Source organism: Corvus moneduloides, chromosome 8 (assembly GCF_009650955.1).
Source record: "Corvus moneduloides isolate bCorMon1 chromosome 8, bCorMon1.pri, whole genome shotgun sequence".
In the NCBI taxonomy this organism is placed as follows: domain Eukaryota; kingdom Metazoa; phylum Chordata; class Aves; order Passeriformes; family Corvidae; genus Corvus; species Corvus moneduloides.
The window spans coordinates 19,497,038-19,512,481 of NC_045483.1; the positions used below are offsets into that span (position 1 = coordinate 19,497,038).

The following is a 15,444-nucleotide window of genomic DNA, read 5'->3' on the forward strand; positions in this document are numbered from 1 at the left end:
CGGCTCCCTCCCCGTCGGTAGCCCGAGGGAGCGGCTAAATTTGCCGGGCGGTTCTTTACTCGGCTGGGCAGCGCTGCTCTCCGCGGTCCCTGTGGCCCCGACTCGGTCTGATCCCTGCGCTCGAAGAAGGCTGGGCAGCAGCAGAATCGATTTCGCACTAGCGAACCATCCCCCCCCCCGCCCTCCCCCATTTCCTCCCCCGGCTGTTAGGGTGCGAATTTTGTTGTTGGAGGGACTCAGATTTGGTCTCAGGTTTGAGGTGAGAAAAATAACTATATGACAGGCAAAAAACCAGGATCGATGCAGGAGAAAAGGGAATAGATGTAATCGAGTACTGACAGACGTCAAAGCACTCAGACTGTTCACATGTCTGCACGTTCAAACACAGCGTACATAAGACCTTCACACTTCGGCAACACAACACTCTTGTGTACACAGAAAAGTAATTACACTCTTTTAGTGTTATATATGTACAGATACCCTGACCATACCCACAGAAATACAACCTCTAGAAACAGAGTCACACAGAGATACTTGCAAAAGGTACATACATAGGCATGAAATACCTCACCAACAGAGTAAAAATATGTGAAATTTTGGATGCCATCCCAAGTGTGTGGCTCTTCCCAGTCAAATAAACATACATAGGGTATGTGTAAATAAGCATGCAGGCTTTTGTAGTGTCTACATTGACAAAATGCACAAATCGGTATATTGGCCCTTTTGATATATAACAAATTTAGCCAGATTAAAAAAAATAAAACCAAAACCTGGTGTATTTATAGCAAGGGAAGCAAAAAATAAATAGCAAGGAAAACACAGTGGTATTTTTTTGTCCTGCACTTTTCATGGCAGATTTATCAAAATATGTCTAATAACTCAGACTGTGTATTTCTAAATCTGGCATCCTATATAAATGGGTTTTAATATTTTGCAAATGATATGGAATTATCCCAAATCATCTTGAAAACAGCAGGTAGAATTAGCTAGTGGAATGTACCTTGGCTAAGAAAGATTCCCTCAGACACACTGTCTCTGTAATATACTGCTAGGCTACCCTAGGAAATTATCCCTGTGTGTGCCATCTGTATTAAAATGGTTATTAAGTTATGAACAGGGTAACATAATACTGATCGGCTAATTATACACCCTCCTAAAAAACCTCCAGGTCTCTGTTACTCTCTCAGTCAGGTATTGAAATAATAACAGTTTGACATTCAGACACCTTACAAAGGCAGCTCCGGAAGGACAGACAGCTATTCCTGTAAGGAATTGAGCTGGTGGTATGGAAGTCCAGAGAAACTGGACACAGGCTCTTTGGAGGAATAGCATGTGTGGACCCAAAATATATTTATACTTCAGCTAGCTTAAGGGATCTCAGCATCCAAAAGTCACTGAAGTCTCAGTCTTATGCTTGCTGGACTCAATGCCTCATGCCTGGGTTGTGATGTCATGGCAGAAAGCAGAGCACCAGATTTGGCTCCCACCATGCTACCAGTCTGCGGCATGACTTTGGGAGTTTTGTGCCTCAGTTTCCCTACACTGGAAATGAAAACTGATTTTTCTCAGAAGGACGTGGAAACAGATGTCAGTTAGATTGTACTTATAAAATACTTTGAGGACAAGTGTTTTGTAGCTACTAAGTATTATTATACTAAAGAGGCTCAGCTGTGACCCACCACTGCAATGGCATTTGAGTGTGTAGTCCCCAAGGCTCAAGAGCATTTTAGCTTCATAAGATTTAGTCTTTCCCCATTCCTTTATGAAATTCAGACCCAACTTCCCACTGTTCATCTTTGTATGAGGCTCCCTGAAACTTCCATCTGTGAGGAAATAAGCCCATAACACAGGTTGCAGAATTTGCAAGTCTGTCCTAGACAAGAACAGGACAGCGAACTGGGAAAAAATTGCCATGAAATAGGAAATACTGAGTATATTAGGGCCCAATCCCAGTGCTGTGGAGAGTAGCGGGAACTTCATCACTCCAGTGACTTTCATGACTCCAGCTCACAGAACTCACAAAACACAAAGAAGGGACTAAGTTCACAGTTTAAATATATATTTTCCTCTCCCTCATTGTAAAAATTCACATACAGAATTGGATCAGTTCTTTGTAACAGCAAATTCCTTACCAGGAGTACATTGTCATGTCTCTGATCACCAATCACAAATTGGAGTTAATCTAATACGCAGTCTCTGAGCAGCTTCAGAGAGATGACAGTTTTAAAACCTAGCCATCAATAAATATCTCTCTTCTTACTTCTGCAAAATGTGGAGTTTTCAAAGCAAAATCTGGTTTGGCCCAGTCTGTCTAACTGTCTAGAACAGTTAGAGTTACATCCAGGAGTATTTTAACATATTAAGGCAATTAGCAAGGCATTTACAGAAATATAAGTTAACTATATCCCTAGATAGACTATGAATACTGTGCTTCAAAATGGACATGTCCTTGTACATAGAAAAAAATTACTTTTGGTTATTATAAGATTTTCTGACAAAGTATTAATTACATTTTATTTTCTTTCTGAGAATTAGTTTAACATTAGTAAAGGCTTTTGGGTGAGAGACTACAAAACAACACAGTTTCAATTCAATTTTAAAAGTCTCCCTTAAACAATTTAATTTTTTTTTTTTTAATACATTAATTCTGTGTGCCTACATTGCACTGATCTGTCACTGTTGCACTGAGAATAGCAGGACGCATTTGGGACGACATGTTATTCAGTTCTGAGTTTTATCAGAAACTTGTTCATACCAAACTCATGCAGATAAAGGGTAGATAAAAGCTCTAGTGAAAAACATGACTTAACTACCCTGTCAAGATTCAGAAGAAAGTACTAAAGTCTTCTGCTATGCAGTAGATTTCTTTTAATTATGGGAAAAAGTCTAGAGAGTATACGAGTTAATAAGCAAAGTGCACCAGAAATGACAGGATGGAGATCAGTTATCTCTACACCAAGAGCTTTCCTGTTCCCACTTCATACATTAAGTATTCTGCAGCATAAACCAATGGTGTATGTGTAGGTATACACACGTACATATATACAAACGTGTATATATACATGCATATGTGTAAACTCACACACATATACACAGTGCACGTAATTGAGGAGCAGGCAAATGACAGAAGATCTTAATTCTTCGGTAAGCAATTAATGCTTTAAATCGCTTGAGCACCTTGCTTCTTGAGCACTCTGCCAGCCCAAACTTTTCCATCTATCTATAAACCAGTTATCTTTGGTCACTTCAGGTTAGAGTATTTCAACTGAATTTAGACACTGCTAAATTTAGATGCTCCTTGTGGCAGTCTCCTAAAAATGAACTTGGAGGCAGGTATTAGTGAGAACTTTTCCTTTGTTTAGCAGAACATATAGTTTGCCTAAGAACATAGGTTTCACGAGATGATAATCATCCCAGAAAAATCTTTTGAATTTGACAGTGTACTTTAGTAGGAACAGGATGGAGCACATCATGGACATACATTCACGGTAATGCAAGTTATGCAATGGACATTGTAATTTAAGCACTATTTCCTGCTTCTCTTAAATTAATGAATTATCTTAGATTAATGAATGAGGTCCAGAAAGGCAAAGCAAAACAACCTCCTCCTTGATTTGTCCCTCTATCCCAGTTCTTGGATGGCCAGGTTCAGTACTAGGGACTCCAGTTAGTCCTTACCCAAGGCGTGTCAAAGGTAAAGCATTTCAGAGTTCAGTCAGCTTTCTGAATACACTTTGGACCCTGAGTTCCTGAGAGCAGACCTAACTAATGCCCCATGGCAGAAAATAGAATTTAGTGGATATATTATCTCAGTCAAACTACTGGATGCTTTTTCAATCTTCTCATTAATTTCTAGTGTTAAGCACATGGTTTAGGGAGGTGTTTCCATTTTCACGATATAGCAATTCGCTAATGATGCCTAGTTGAAGTCTCCAACAATGATGTGCTTTTAAAAATACATATGGAAAGACGCATACATTGACTTGGGTTATAAAGACCAGTGAAATATACTTGTACACTGAAATATTATTGAGCATATGGCCAATTTCAGTGGCTTCAGGCTGGCCTGTAGTTTAGAGCAAAGAATGGCGTATTCGAAGATCAGACTTCTCTTACTAGTTCTGACATTAATTTTCTGATTGATCTTAGGCAGGTCACACGGACTCCTTAGGAGGCTGTTTCGCCATCTGTAAAACGAAAATAACAGCTTTTAGTTACCTTTGTAAAACTCAGTATGATCTTTCACTAAAAGTGTCTATAGAGCTCAACACATGACGAGAAAAAGTTCAAAACTGGAGCTAGGTTGTTTTACATCAGCTGAGGCTTTAGCTCATGCAGCTGAGGTATGTGCAACATTTCAAGACAAACAACTGTCTGGCAAAAACCAGGCACATTAGGGCAGGGGCTGTGTTATATGCGGAAGAAATCAGTATTACGCAAACAGGGCTTTCTGAGTCACCCTTACTAGCCGGCAGCACTTGAGAATTCCCCAAAGGACATCCCAGCCAAAGTCACTGGTGAATCGCTTCTTGTTTTTCTCCCTGAACAAATCTGAAGTTCTTGGAAGACAGGTAATGAGTCTAGGGAGAAGCTGGAAGAGTACAGAGTATCTCTAATGGCAGCTTGTTCATAGAGATCAAAAGCAGCGACAACTGCATTGTCTGCAGTGAACTCAGAGTGAATTGGCTGAGCTTCAACCCTGCAAGCATGCATGTGTGTCACACAAACCTATCACCACTGCTAGTATTTAGTAGCCACAAGTCAGTTTCCTCAACATAGAGACCAAATATTCGACTTGTCATGTAGACTGGATTTGCCTCTGTCTGACATTGTTTTGGTGCAAGGAAGCGGTGAAGAAAACTTGTCTGACAGTACTAAATGGAGATTACCAGGACTTGTAACCTGGCACTTCCTAGTACGCACAGATTCTACTCAGGATTCTAGGAGGAATCCTCTCTCCCAGCTGATGCTGAGTCTAAGGTTCCTATGCAATTTCCTGCACCAGGGCATGCTCTGAAGGTAGAAGACTTCTACTGCCAGTTGCTTTCAGCTGAGCAAAGAATCTAATCGGGTCACACAGGGCTTCATTACAGGGAATATACTCCTTTAAATTCAGACTCTTTTCCATCAGACACAAACCTGGTATTATCTTCTTTTTATCATTGCAAATAAAGGACAGGCTCATAAAGCAGAGGTTACAGACAATGTTACTACAGCTGAAAGAGTAAATGAATACTCACAGCATTTCTCTTTGTCTTATTCATCATATCTGGCCATTGGAAGGTTGTATGGGGGGAAGTACAATAAGCTAGCTGCATTTTTTCTGATTTTCATATTGCAGAGATATTAGCTCAACAGAGGCAGTCAGCAAGTAGAATTGGTTGTGCCTGGGAAGTTTTGAACTCCCTGTTCTGTGAACCTCGAAGTTCAGAACCGTATCGGCCCCTTTATCACCTAAAAATCCCAGCCCTTCCTGTTTTTACAGATGTACAAAAAGCTTGATTTTTGCTGGAAGTTGAATATTTTCAGGATTTTGCAATCACTGAATTATTGTTGCATTCTGCCATAGAGGTAGCTGCACTTCTGCGCTGGGTGAGTGAGTCTTATGAAGCTAAACCTCATTTACCAGAATCACTATTATGTGAAAAAAACTAATTTGACTTTGGGAGAAGAGAGGAGAAAATGTAAGTGGCTTGGCCAAGAAATGACGAAGGGGTGAGAACAATATAGTGATCTGAAGGGCACAGTCCTTCCAACAGGAAAGGAATTATTCACATTTAAACAAAGCACTATAGCCAGGAATGAAGGGAGGGAAATAAGAAAGGAAGCATTTAAATGGTAGCAGAAGGTATCCCCTGATAGGGAGGTCCATTAAACTGTGGGATTGCATCCCATAGGAATTCCTGATTTCTTGGAATATATATAACTAGGTGGCATTAATAACAAGCAAATATACAATAAGAAATAATCTTGTGTTGGCTAAAGAGATAGATAATGGTCTAGCAGGCCAGCTGGACCTTTTACGATATGATGACACGGTGCGTACAAAACAAAGTCGTGTTTTCAGACACATATCAAATGTCAAAAAACTCCCATGTCTAACCCTAAAGCCCAAAGATTTTCGTATTACTTGAATAACAGTATATGACTTCAAAACAGTTGAACAAGGCTGAGCTTCACTTAGATTCCAGTGTCCTTAATTAAGGCATGGTGAAATTCAAATGGAATTTAGGCTCTCCACTTAAAATCAGCAAAATATTTACAGATCCCACTTTCGGTGTTGGTCTCTATAAATGGAAAGCTAGAGACTTCTAAAAGCATTTGCCATTGGTCTGACATCCACATATCTCACTGGGGGCTTAGGAAATCCCATCTGTGTGTAGGTGACTCTAACAATGATTACTACTCATGAAAGCATCAGAAAGGTTTGAGTTCTTCTCCCAAATGATTATTTTTAAAACTGAGACTAACAGGAATGAGGATTTTTTCCACTGTAATCCAAATTAATCTGTTGGAGCCTATAGCTGCATTGCCATACTTATCAGTCCCAACTGTTTAAAAACGCCAAGGCAGAGCCTGAACTGTGTAATTGGCATAAGAATCATGACCACTTGTAATACAATGTAGGTTTGTTTTTACTTGTTTTCGCCTTTCTACTCTAAATTTTAAAGGGGATTTGGATATCTGACTCCTATTAAACAACTTTAAAAACATCTTAACAATGCAGTCCTTTGAGTCTTCTGAGAGCTGACAGATCCCTTTTCAAGCCCCCACAAGCACTGGCAACATACTTTGCTAAATTCTCATGCTACCACTTGACTAGAGGAGCTGAAAAACCCACAAAAAAATCACCATTAGGCTTGTGATGAAATACTAGACACTATGATACTCAGCACTAGCCTCCAACGTTCTCTAGTGCCAGTAACTGAGGGGTGATTTAGCAGCACTTACATGGCTATCTACCCAGCTGAAAATCACAAATCTAATCACTTGGTTTCCAAACTCCTCAGGGCTCACTTAGAAATATTCATTTCCAATCAATTTGCACCTGCTAATATTTCTCAATGCTCACATGTGATCACAGAGTCAGAAGCAATGCCAGTACTTACTATTTCTATTGCAATAGCATAAAGAGGCTCTGTGCATAGGTCGCAAACCATTGTCCAAAACAGGCACAGCATAAATAGGAATTTCTTTCAAGAGGTGCTTTTAGAAAATCAGTATATACACGTCTTGGTTTACACCAGCCCCTTAGCTTCTCCTACGCTCATAATTCAGGCAGTCCTCAAGGTTTCAGGGGTCCTGAAACAAACATCTTTGTCTGTCATAGGAAATGAGATATGTGGGAAGGGCTCACTCATCAAGTCCAAGTCTAGGTAAAAACAGAGCAAAACTGGAGAGTCCTTCTCTCTGGGCTCATATTTGACAAGACGGAGGCTGAACACCAGCTAGGCTGAAAGAGACTCCCCCCTCTTCCATGATAAGTAGGCATATAAATAAATAAATAAATGGCATCCTAACTGCACTGAGAACTCAATAAAACAATCACATCAAATATGAGGAGGTATAAATCTCATGTCTGCACAGGTAACCCACTCAATTGCTTTTATTATGGCTCAGCCTGACTCCATTTATTACCATCCGTGGCCTGGGTGAAGGATGCTTGCATGGAGGGTGGTCTCCTGGTGAAATCCTATCCCTGGAGCAGTGACAATCAGCCCATACAGAGGTGGATTTTGGTGGGGAGACCAAAGGCAGATCCATCTGTCTGCATGAAAACCAATCAATAACCCTGTAACTAGACCCCTTGTCACCAGGAAATGGACAACACAATAGTTCAATCCTGGAGCCATAGGAGAGGAATAACTGTGGTTGGGGTATGAAGAATGACAGGACGTATGCATGAAATGTTTGAGACATATGAAGAGAATATGTCTGTCCATATAGATATTGAGAAGGAGTGATGGTATAGGAGTGTAGAGGGTACATTAATATATAGTAGGCAAATTTGAAAGGTTGATGTGTTCAGAGGTGGGCATGGGGAAAAAAAAGCTGAACTATACCACATTTTTTTGTATAGGACTTTATTTATACAGGGACTTTGAGTGCAAGGCAGATAGGTACCTTTGGGGAAATGTGCCTGCTGGTTGGGTACTACATATTGGTATATAGTAGAGAACACGTGTCTCTGAGCGGGCACATAGACGATGACACAAAACGCTGCTACGCAAAAGGAAGCACATGCAGGAGTTGGATGCAGTCAGGGAAGGATATTCCTTTGTCCTTTGTCTGGCTTGGGATTTATGCGTGTACTAGTTTTGACAGAGAGGAGGAAGAGTGATGTGCCAAAAGCCTGAGCTAACAGAGTGTGAGTCCACAGATACACTTCCCAGAAAACGCTATATATGAAACATTTAACCAAACCTCACTGTTAATTCAGGAAAGGAGATTCTGGTGGCTTGTCTCTGTCTCTATGAGAAACAGAAATAGGACATTTCTTGCTTTTGTCATCCCCTAGCTCTGCAGTTCCTGTAGCATTTCTAAAACCTGCACAGCGTATTGCTCCCCAGGCTTCCAGCAACTCCCCCAACACATGCACACATGCATACATACACAGGTATGATGGAGTTTGCCTCTAATAATTGTTCTCTCCTGGGGACAAATTTACTATTCCTATGTTAAGTTCCATTTTTGACAGATTCTCCTCCTTCCAAGGTAAGAATCCTTCCCTCTTTTTATGGGTCTAAGGCATAAGGGTTGAATATCCATCTCTGCTTGGGAGACAAATTGTTTCAGGATTAGTTATCAGCTCTGCTCAAAATGCCCATCACTGTATTTCATTTGAGCAGGGTGGTAGCTGTGTTTTGCAAGGCAGACTGGGTCTGTTTGCTAATTTACACAAGGAAAAGCAGAGACTGTAACCAGACAATAAAGTCACAAAAGAAACCCTCATGTATCTGTCAGACAGGATGCCCTGTACCACCTCTAGTTCCAGGGTAGTTTGCACAGTTCTGGCAACAAAAAGAGTACTCATTTCATTGGTCAGGAAGGATTAATATCCCAGCCCTTTGATTCCCAAAACCAATCCTCATTTGTTTCAAACCAGGCCAAAATACAGCAGCAACCTCATTACCCCACTGCCCACTTTCAAGCTCTCACTTTAAAATTGCACTAGATTCTTTGAGCACTAAGATTTGGGCTCTTCTTAAAGGGATTACTGCCTTTCAATATACCCATGTTTCTCTAAAAATTCTTTTAAGAACAAGTTTTGGTCATCTGTCTCTAAAAAGAAAGTCCACAGCACGATGTAGCTAGGTAATAGTGCCTGCTGTCAATATTTGCCTAAATTTAGGCCACTTCTTTTAAATGCAGACTTTTGAACTTGAAAAATTCAACATTGTACAAAAACTACACATACACAAAAAACACATTAATAAAATCAATGTGAAGGGAGGAGATGTATAAGAGAAGAGAAAAGGAAGGAATATTATTTCTGGAGAAAAGGATATCATGTTTGCAAACCAAGTGCATAGGGGAAGTGTATTTCAGGGATACACTATGTACAAATGTGCCAAGGCAGTGCAAGCTGAGGCAGAGTGGAAAATGTGCAGTGTCACAAATTTCCTTTCCCTATGGAATAAATAGCAAATTTAGAGTTTAAAAGGGACAATGTTTGTAGTGCTGACTCTGAGAGACGAGCCACAACATGAAGTTTCCAGAATAGGAAGAGAGCACAGTTGGGTGGGGTTGGGTAAGGAAAGGGCAAGAGATAAGGATGGAGTGAAAGACTAAAGCAGATTTGCATTGTACACAGTCAAAATCAGAGCTGCTGTGGCTTTCCAGAAGGCAGTTTGGGCCACTGTGCCAAACAAGATGCCAAGTCAGTCAGTGTTAACATCCAACTCCCTTATGTGGCTTTAACAATTTCAGGCTACATGTGTGCCTGAGTTTAGGGTCTGTGAGTATGAAGGCAGCCAGGATGGGGACAGAGTAAGTGGGTCTGGCTGCGTGCAGATTCTTGTGAGGTGCGCAGGCTGGAGAACAGGGAGGAACTGCATGGGTGAGTCTGTATGCTTGCACATGAAAAAGCACAAATAAGTTTGTAGAAAGATGAGTGCCATGATTCTAAACCCCCTTTGCAGTTTACATGAGTTTTTGTGACCTGCAAATATTAAAAGAAAAACACATGCCTATGGCTCTTCATTCCCCACAGACAAAACTGGGAGAATTGGTGGCACAGGAAGGCGTGAAATGGAAGGGAGTGTGGCCCATTTCAGGTGGATGTGTATACAAGGAAATGCCCCTGGCACAGTGAAGGACAAGGGATAAAGTGATCCTGGGGAATAGAGTCTTTTGAAGCCGGCACGAGGAGAATGCCAGCCCTGTAAATGAAGCCTTAGCACTGTTCAGAGCACCACCTTTCCAAAATGAAAGCACCTTCTGCACCACTTGAATGTGCTCCAGGATCACTCTGCGCACGGTGAAGTAATCTGAGCATGGAAACCTGGGTGCATTTGTGCAGATAAACCGCTGAGTCTCTATTGTTCCATCAGACAATCTTCGCTGTAATGGATATTTGGGCGAGACATGCCCTATACCCCATGACATGTGTACAAGGAGGAGCATGGGCATATCACTAGGGCAACATGTCCAGCTGGGAGTATAGACTTAAAGAAAGTAGGTATTACTGGTCTGCGTAAGAACTAAGAATAGTCTTATCCATGGAAACAACAGCGCAACTCTGCAGTTACATGCAGGGAATCACAGTGGTGAGCAAAGGCATGGCAATATGTGGGACTCTGCACAGGATTCTGTGTGACTGCTTCCTGATGGCCAGATAGTCTTGTAAACACACTGATGAACTATGGCTATAAGCAGATGCAGGGGGGACTCCTAGCAGTGCTCATATCTTTGTCAGCAGTTCTTTTGGACGGACCTGGAGATAAGGTGCTTTGGCAGCCATACCACCAATGTGCTGATTCCTCAGCTGGTGAGATGGGCAGCATCAGTAACACAAACACGTGTGCAAGCGTGTGTGGGACAAAGGGGCATCTGCTGACATGTCTAAACACTAAAGGTGTATGGCAGGGCAAATGCATGTCATGTACAAATGTAGGGACAAGTGCCTGTTGTGCGTACCGAGTGCAGCCGGGGGAATGAGAGGTGTATATGGCATGATACATTTGTCAGGGAGTGGATGTATGGTAGTTCACCTGACATACGATGCAAGAAGAGGATAGTGGGGGCAGAAGAGATTACACTAAAGGAGATATTTCTAGTTATATCTATAGTTTAATGCACTGGACTCTGCCCTTCTCTCGTCTCCCCTCCCCTTGCACTCTTCTCCTCATTACCCAGGTTATCTTGTTTGGGTTAAGAGGCCAATTTCAACAGACTATAATTGAAGAGTGAAGCGAATCTGATAAGATAAGGAAGGGACATCATTCCTCAAGGGATCAATAGAGGTTTCATGTTCCTCCTTCCCCTGCTGTGTCCCTAACATGCTAACACTCTGTGTCCATGGGCCTGGTTTATTTACTCTGCTTGTCTGCAAGACTGGGAAGGAAGTGCAGGAGTAGATGGGGGCTGTAGCCTGTCACACAGCCAGAGCAGGGAAGGGGGCATAAGGAAGGGACCACAGTCTCCTCTGGGACTCATGAGGAGGCAGGGAGGTGACAAGTCTGATACCCTCCTGGCTCTGGCAGGGGCACATATTCACAGGGGAGATGTTCACCTTTGGCCTTTTATCTCGTCGTTGCGCTCAGCGAGGAAAGGATATTGATAATTTTTCTTTATTTAGACTTGCTTTCCCTAGCATCCATGTGCAGACAAGCTCAAGCTTTTTATAAGTACTCACAGGGCAACCTCTCAGGGCCCCGAGGATGACTGAGGCATAATTACCCCATCCACAAGGAGGGCTGGCAGTTGCTCCTGAGTAGGTTTATGTTAGTATCTGAAGTTCAGGCTTGGCAGACCCAGTTTCTCACAAGCTGTTCTTAGCGGTGTTTGGGACCAAACCAGCATGTGAGGATCCCCTTAAGAAACATGAAGCTGTCTCAGCAGTGAATACAGGTGTTCATGGCAGGTCTGCCAGGGCTCCTGCACTGCAAAGGCAGAGTTTGTTCCACTCCTGATTTGTGCTCCTTGGCAGGAAGATGCGTATCTCACAGAAGCAATGTGAGATCCATAGGAACCCATGCCCATGTGAGACACATATGAATGTGCAGGCAGCTGGGGCACTGTAAAGAAGTCCCTCCAGGAGGCCCAGACTCTCACATCAGGCAAGCTCTGTGGATGTTCCCCTGTCCCTGCAGCTGGCACAGGGAGATGAGCTGAGAGGTCAGCACAGTACAGGATCCAATCCAGATCCCATACAACAGGGCTGGGCAAGTTGCTGGAGAGACTGAGACACGGAGGGGTCTGGGGCTGAGATATCTTCTTCCAGCTGATTTCTCTTTTATTTTTAACACCCAGAGAAACAGACGCTGAGAGCAAGTCAGTCATGCAGTAAGCATGTGGCAGAGTTGGGAATACAACCCAGATCCCCTGACTCCCAACCTCAGGCTTTAACCACTAGACCATGCTTCCCTCTAAGCCACCTTGAACTTTCCTCAGTGAGGATGGGGGCTACTAAGCCTCTGTGGGCTGCAGTTTACCAAGCTGTCAGGAGTGTGCTCACTGGACCGCCTCACCAGAGACAGCCTTCCTCACGCATGCTAAAAAAGTTGAAAAGAAATTCATTTCATGGCCGATGGTTGCTTAAAAAAGGCGATTCCAGCATATGTATGTGATAAATGTTAACTGTGCATTAATCGCATTAAAGAGGACCCTATAAACTTTTCATTTCTAATTAAATTCTGGCCGGTGATTCTGGCGAAGCCAGCTCACTCCGGGCCTTTGTTTATGTGGAAAATTAAAATGCAAATACAATGGAATTTATTTCCATTACTAGAGTGATATGCTGGGCTCCTCTGTTTAACAGCCTCCAATTATTTTTCAAACAGGTCTCTCTCCCTCTTTCCCTCTCTCTCCCTTCCTCACTCCCTCATTTTTTCGCCTTCTCCCTACTACCCTGATGCTGCTACCCCAGTGTGAGGGGTGGGAGGTGGTAAAGCACTAGGTGGGCTAAAGATCATGTAATCTGTTCAAGGTCAAATTCAGGCCAGAATACAGAGGAGAAAGTGGGGAAAACAGTGTGAGAGCACAAACAAGGGAGCAAGGGAAGTAACAAGGCTTGAGCTAATGCAAGGATGAGTAAGGAGTTACCTGTTAGCAACCTCACTGAAAAATATAAACTAAATTCACTGGCCATCCATATAGATGGCCTGAGACAGGTCATAGATCTTTCCCTGATGAGATATTTTGATGAGACGGTACAACTGACAACTCTCTCTGGAAGTTTTCTGATCTTTCACAGCCTTTTTCTTAGACTTTGTCTGGATGTGATTGCTACTGGGCTAAATCCTAATAGCTGGGGAAGGACAGAACAGGCCCAGTGCCAAACACATTGCCTGCACAGAGCAAATAAATTCATGCAGCAATGACACATAGTCATCAGCTGAAAAATAACTGAACTCTCTTGTTCATTTCCAAGGGACCAAATGTGGCCACACTGTCTTAAAGCATTATTGCACAATATCCGCACAAGTCAGAAGCCATTGCACAAACCCAGAGATTCATTGTACGTTTAAAATTTAACACATATATTTACTGCTAAATGCTGCTGACACAGAATCTCATTCTTTCTTACATATTTGAGAGACCCAGGTCAGTTCAGACTTGGGAACATTGCTAGTCAGTCACACACAGATCAGAGGCATCTGTTAACTGACACAGATGCCCTTCTATGCATTAATGTAGAAAGTCATACAAGAAGACCCTTGCAAAGGCAAGCGTGTGCTTCACTGAAGACATGTAGTAATTTATAGATCCTTTCACTGACTCAGTCAAATCTATTTGAAACTGCATAGTATAGTCTTGCTCGTAATTGTGAAGAAACTTATCCAAAAACGTAACTGAAAGGTCTTAGCAAAACCCCAGAAGACACACACACCTCGAAGCATGCAGCTGAGAACCAGCCAGACATGCCACCCCATGTGTCATACGCACACATGAGAGACGTACCTTCGGCATGCCCCGCTGGCAGGGACAGCTTGGGAGCCAAAGGGATATTCTTTAACGCATGTGAGCATCTTAAGGAATCACCTAGTGTAAATGATCCTGCCCCAGCCGAGACAGGGAAACAGGAGAAGGACACATTCACTTACAACACTGAAAAGAGGCCATTACCCAGTCAAACAACCCAATCCCTGACATCATTATTCAATACACAGGAGCCCTGAAATGCACACTAACTCAATCACACGATTACAAAATAATACTGATGGAATCAATGAGACAGACATGCGGTCATACAAAGCACACCCACCCTGGTGTTAATACACAATAACAGCCGCCCAACAAGCGAATACAAAACAGCCATTCACGACCACAGGGCAAAACACCAAAACATGGGGCCACATTCTCAAAGGAGGCTTGAAAACTCTGGTAACAAAACCCACCCTTGCCAGAGGGGTCTGAGGGTATGGACAAAATCTGGCAGTTGTCAGCCTAGTGAGCAGCAAATAGTAACAGCCTTGTTGAGCAGCACAACCGAGCACATTCGTGTCCTAGTGAGGCTGGTGGACTCCCAGGGCACTCAGAACCGTTCAGGATTGCACCCACAGCCTTGAAATAGACTGATCTAGTGAAGTGACACCTGCTCAGTGGCCAAAAGTATCATGCAGGCACTCTTAACACAAGCAGGGGTGCACGACATTCAAGCCTCACCAAAACACAAGCCAATATAAGAAAGGAAATCCTACAGAAAATCACAAACAAAAGAAATTCACACCGTGGACAGTTGAAAATACTGTTCAGCACCCAAAGCCACAGAACCATCTCACAGATGTGCCTCTGCAAAACAGCCAAATCCTATTCCCAAACCACAACAGCACACCAAACCTAACACAACACTACTGTCTTTCCTCTTTAGAGAGGAAAAAAGCAAAGTGACACATAGAACATGCTCATAATGCCACAAATAATCAACCTTCCTCATGCCTTGCAGATTGTGCCAGACCATGCTAACCCAAGCGCTTAACACACAGCCCAAACAGCCAGCTTTTGCAAATCCTGCATGATCTTCTTGGGAGGGAGATGGGGGAACCAGACTGTAAGTCCTTTCCCTGGCACAGCAGGCATCAGCTCATAGCAGGTTGCGTGCACAAGAATATGCTGTTATTGAAACAGCCAGCAAGGCTGGGGGAAGGCTGCTGTTGGTTGTGTGTGCCTGCGTGCGTTATGTGTACAGGAATTCCCCTTCCTCTACCCAGTGCCGCTGCTTGTAGCCATTAAAAAGCCCAGGTCCTCATGCCGGGTGTTCAGTGAGTATTGATTCAGTCT

The 15,444-nt window shown here is 42.8% G+C and overlaps 1 protein-coding gene and 1 long non-coding RNA gene across 11 annotated transcripts in view; one reads left to right on the plus strand and one right to left on the minus strand.

The window, feature by feature from the left end:
• Positions 1–15,444, plus strand: part of PAX2 (paired box 2) — a 103,639-nt gene that overhangs the window by 18,482 nt on the left and 69,713 nt on the right. The window lies entirely within an intron of this gene.
• The window catches only part of LOC116447011, a 94,217-nt gene continuing 79,074 nt past the window's right edge, over positions 302–15,444 (minus strand). The window contains exon 2 of the long non-coding RNA XR_004241468.1: positions 302–4,187. This is a non-coding gene — a long non-coding RNA (uncharacterized LOC116447011). The remainder of the gene's footprint in view (positions 4,188–15,444) is intronic.